Raw genomic sequence first — 6,090 nt, 5'->3', positions numbered from 1 at the left:
CATCCTGTCAATGTAAGACAAGGCACCTTTGAGAAGAAAAAAATGCATGATAAATGAAATGTTAAAACTGAGTAATTGCGAGGAACTGCATACTTTCCTTATAAGAGATATCAACAGAGTTCTTCATGACAATCATAATACATTATTTTATGAGAGGTTCTGTCCCTTGACAAGCAGAAAGATTGATTGATAAGATTGATAAGACTGTGACATGACAGAACCAGCATGGTGTCTTGCATCCAAAGGAAATGATGTCAAGGTAACTACTCCGGCCACTTCAATGATGATGACCGTGACAGAACGTCTGTATGTACTTGCTTAGCAATGCCTGTCAGCAAATGCTGGTCGAATTGCTTAAATTGAGAAGATACTCGTCCCTTGTTCTCGTCTTATCAATTTTGCAAAAACTGGAATATTTCCAAAAATACAGTAACACATATGCACTGCTAGTAGCCTTAATGTTAGTATTCCCTGTTAAGTTATCCAGCTTAATGCTCATAATAGATTCTCTACTCATTCAGTCATTTTGTGAATTCTTTTAATTTACGACTCTTATGTAATTTCCCCGCTTTAATTCGCAGGTATCTGCTATTCACTTCTTAAAATTTACTGATAACATCATGATCATACTACGACATTTATTTTCATGAGAGAATATTGGTACCAAAACAAGCGTGTGAATTGTTTTTAATGAGCTTTCGTAACAGTAAAGTTGATTCATGTAAGCTGCCAGTTTTCTTAATTTTCCACTAGAGACGGAAAATTTCTTTCTGAAACTTCATTAAGCGAGCTGTGTTTGAATCATCCTTAAATGACAAATCAAAGTTTACATCAATCAGTTCTGGAATTGATGTACTAACCCTTGAGAGAGGCATATGATCATGGAGAATATAAGGGCACGTGACAATAAACAACAACAAAACAATTTTACATAGGCTCATAGACGTAAAAAGTGGACGGTGCAGTAAACCGTCTATTCCTCCTTTGAGACGGCGAACCCATCCGCCAGCTCCTCCCATTCGCGGGCGATGACATATAGAATTACCTGCATTACTTTGAAGTACCTGCAAGTAGGACAAGCTTCAAGTTATTTTCCTGTTTTGTCTTTTGGATATGAAAGACGCACTCGTTTTGTTCAAAGCTGGGAAAGGGAGTGGGGGAAGAGACTTGAATTTGGAGAGAATAAACTCATACCTTTGTCCGTCTGCGCAGGTTCACTTGGTCCTCTCCCGACATCGGGACAAGCATCGTCCCATGCGTGTAAAGCTCTAAAACTGCCTTTTCCCGATGAGATTCACCTTTCATTACACTGTGGAAAGAAAACATTAAACTACATTAATGATGACAACACAAGGTGGCGCATATTTCTTTTTTTTTTAATAGTGAAACAACATTTGCTCCTACGATTATTGCTTATTTCCTCCAAGGACCTAGGGTTATAGGGTTAGGCTTGTGACAGGGTTTTAGTTTGATGTGAGGATTATGATTATGGTTACGGTTATGTTTGTGGGTAGAATTTATGTTTGGCTTAGCGTGCAGATATTTCATGGGAGCAATTGTCTCAAATATCATGGGACCGGAGTATATACCTACAAAGATATCCAGGATAGTATTTTTGATTCTGAGGTATTTTTTACTTCAAATTGATGACGAGAAGTGATATCTTACCACATTCGAACAAGAACGTCCTACTTCTTTTTTCCTTTTTTTCTTGGGGGGGGGGTTGTGTAACATCACGTCATATTTTTGTGGTGTGGTATCGAATCAGTGTGATTTAAGTTACTCTTGATTGTTTGTTACATTGCTTTTTTCGAGTTCGACATAATTATGTGAACTGTCGTTTTGACCCAGATTATATTTTGTTTGAATAATAATATTCCTGTATCAAATGTGGCACTTATCATATCCCCCGTTAACAAGAGGAAATATAAGACAGACTTGTTAACTTCAGCTATGACTATCTCAACATTTTTCTATCTAAGTCGACGTTGAGCTGACAGCTTGTGGTATATGCATTCACACAATCAAGAGCGCATAAATGGAATAGAAGGCATAACTGTGTTCAAGGTTACCGTGACAAGATTTTGCAAATGAAAAATAAACATATTCTTATTCAAAATAAACTACGTGCAGCCGAGTTCTTTTGGCATAAAGGTACCGTTCTGAAATACAATGTCCCTCCATATTCAATTTGACTTTACATGAATAGAGCAAGACAGGCGAACAGATTGGAAGACGTTCCATTCAAACGTCTCTTCTGGCTGCAGTTGAGATAAATATCACTGTTTTCATTAAAAAAAAAATTATATATATATATATATATATATATATATATATAAACTTTCGAATCCGTTTTCTGTTATAAACGGAACCAGCTATCATTCTTTCCGAGTGCCTTGCTTTTATCTTTCTTTCTTTTTTTATCAAACTCATATTGCATATCGAGTGACGTTGCATTTCACGTTATCATCACGAATCTGAAGATTTCGTATGCTGTGTTTATGAGCTTCAGCGATTCCAGCAAATGTGAATTTGCTTTCACCTTTAAGGGAATCATAATGTTGGCCTGGTTTCTTAGATTTACTCATATACATGTATTATCTACGTATTTCTAGTGACACATGTATACTGCATATCGTGGTTGTGAGGACACTGTGTAAGACGTACAAAGACAAGATTATGCTGTATATAGCTTACCTCATTTCAGCAAGATTTGCAATGATTGAATGAATATGGTGGCATCTTCATTTCTGTGCAAATTTGATCAACTATGGTATTTGGACTGTCTTTCGTGAGCAATAACAGCACGTATTTCATTTTTTTAAAGAAGATACTAAACAGGGACTACGACATTCCAGAAGAAAAATTCTGACACGAGTAAATCATCACTAATATATAATGGCATCACAGGTCTAAACCAGCTTTTCCTTATTTTCCTTAAGAAAGTCGAATGGATGTACAGTTAACAGGAAACATTTTACAAATTCGTGACATTAAAAATCAATTCCGTCCTGACAAAAATCAAAGTAGCACAGAAAGCAATCTGACATCACAAACCCGACATCTGTAACAACCTACCCGATCAACCTAAGTAGTGTACTGCACTCTTTCCCTTTATAGGGATGGTATAGTTTTGGTTGAGATGGGGATTCAGGTTTGAACTTTTGCGACATAATGAGAAATACATTCATGTCATATCACAGAGCCAACAATTCTATAAGAAACTGAAAGTTTAAATGATTAAATTAGGTTTTGAAATGGCTGAGATATCCAAAAACAAGTAAAACAAAGTGATCACAATAAAGGTGTGCCCCATCTTTTATCATGATCTCTTTGTTTTTGGATATCTCACCCATATCAAAATGGATTTCCATCAGATAAACAGTGAATTCCCCGTAGAATTGTATGTTCTTTAAAGTAGTTTGTAATCTTGAAAAAATTTAAAATGTGAATCCCCAACGCAACCAAAGCTATATCATCCCTTTAAGGTTCAGCTAAAAAAAGTATTTGTTATCGAAATATGTATCCATTTAAAATATTTGTTCTTGATGTATGCCCTTTTTTTATTTACTTCGGGTCTTCATCAACCCTGAACCAAAACAAAATGACATCTGGTTTCTCACATTTCTTCTATCCCCGTCACCGACACTAGAGCATTCCATACGCCTAACATACGTATGAAAATCCACACCGTCTTGCACTGTCACTGGCAAATGCTGTATACATCTATTATTATGCAGTCAATCGTGCTGCCTTCAGGCACTATTTTTTAAGAAATACACGCACGACAAAACAGATTATTTAATAATTTTCATGTCGTTGAATGGCGATGAATATGGTCATTGAGTCAAGTTTTAGGCTTCAGGACAACTTTTATTGCTGTCATTGGAAATGACTAGGTATACTCTTATAATTTCTACCTAAGCAAAGTCGTATCTTAATTTACCAAGATTTGCAAACACGAGGTCGCTCCCGAGAATTCAAGCCTTGTAATCAGACCAAGAGCTTCAAGAATATTAGGATAAATACTAAAACCTTCATTTTGTTGGTAGCCCATTCAAATTTAAGAATGACCATTCGTTTTAGATGTCTCTTCTCTGAGTTTTGATAAACATAACAGTACACGGTTGACCTCAATATTCAAATGAGCAACGTTGTATTGTCTTTCAAGGCCCAAACAGGACGTAAGAGAATTCCATATTTGTCGACATCAAACCAGCAAATTATCGGATTTGCTGAGATTTTCAACTCTTGATTGATATCTTATCATTGTTTTATGAAATCTATTACTTATACTGATTTTCCTGGCTCTGTTTTCTTTAAAAGCAATGTCTATCCTTTGACGGTATCACGTTACCTCAAAGAAATAACTGCGCTTATTGACAACTGATGGAAGTCAACATATAACGCCGGTTGATTCCCATGTTTCAAAAAAAAGAATAACATTGGACATCAGTCTTATGTGATTCACCTGTCTGCAGGTATATAAGAAATTGAGATTAGAAGCAACAACAATAACAACAACAACAACAACAAATATCAGAATAGCGTTGTAAAAGCATGCAGGTTGTGGTGAAAAGAAAGTCACGAACATTCGCGTGTCTGTCTACGCCGACTGAACGAACGTGTATGCCATTCAGAGTTAGTCATAAAAGTCATATGTTATTACTATTCTGACTTTGTCACGTGACCTTCCATTAAAGTCGTTGGTTCGTGCCTGAATCGACCGCAAAGGATATACGTGGACTTCTTCACCCACCCTTTTGTGAACTCGCGCCACGAAGATCATGACATCATTTGCCTTCATTCCCGGTAATAGAGTCAACTATCATTACTGAATCGTCTGGAAAAGTGTGCCATGACCTGACCGGAATAAGCACCTATAGTACAGTCACAGTAGTGATATAAGGAGATTGCTCCGAGTATAGGATGATGTTGACATTGATGAGCAGTAACGAACTCAAGACAAGGAACCAACTGTGGGGTAATGATTTCATTTAATTCTATCCACGTATCATCGATTATCACCTTTGAACGAATACTTATTCAGTGACGTCACAAATGACTTGATTTAAAAATGTTTAATGGGGAGCAAACTTACCTCACCATCAAAGATTTCGACCCAAAAGTAAAGACAGATTAAAAAAAGATCTACTGAATATGTGAAATGTTTAAAAAAATATTTATTCGTATCAATTTCGTCCCAAATCATTTTGTCACTTGTTTGATTTGATAAGCATGACCCATTTCAGTTACAAGTAAGTATTGTCCAGCTTATTTCAGCATTAATTTGCCATAATAGGAACATAACTACATGCTCAATTTTACTGAAATAAAAAGAATGAAGTCAAAAAACCAAAGAGTGGCACTTTTACTGCCATTAGAAGATTTTTTTAATGAAATTTTTAAAGGCTTTCATGATGATGGTTACAATAGCGTGAGAATTAATGATAGAACGGTGCCATAACAGAGCCCCTAAATCTCTCACTGGTCTATAGATTACTATTATATGAATCTGTTTAGTTAATGATTAGCAATCATAATAAAGATCCCATCTTAAGTTCTCACTGCAAATTAATCACTGACACTTGCGTTAAATACAATAGTGACAGTTTCTTCTGCTACGATAAATTTCATCAATCTAAATTAAATCTAATCAAAAGTAATGTGCGTTCAACGACAATGTTAGATTTAGGAGTGGATGGTAGTTTCATTAACTTCTTTTTTGCTTATGTGTGAACCATTAAGGCTACATTATTTTTTTTATTTTTAGTGCAATCTTACTGCTCGCCCGTTCACTCTTGATTTCGCTATATTCGTCAAAACCAACTCGAACATGGTAGTTTTTCTTCAACTCTAAACTTTAACATTTCAACGTGACTGTCATAGGCTATCAGTTTGGATTTAGTGCGTGAATTATTTACATGTCAATGATATTCGTATTCACAAATATCATGCTAACAATGTCCCATGTTACATAGATTATTTGAATGATGCTACAGGAAGGCAAAATGTGATAAAAAAAGTTAAAATATGAGTTTGATGTCATCTTGACATAGGCTTACAGATTCTTACATTCGTGTCCAAATC

Source organism: Diadema setosum, chromosome 11, assembly GCF_964275005.1.
Source record: "Diadema setosum chromosome 11, eeDiaSeto1, whole genome shotgun sequence".
Lineage (NCBI taxonomy): Eukaryota > Metazoa > Echinodermata > Echinoidea > Diadematoida > Diadematidae > Diadema > Diadema setosum.
This window is presented reverse-complemented; position numbering follows the sequence as displayed.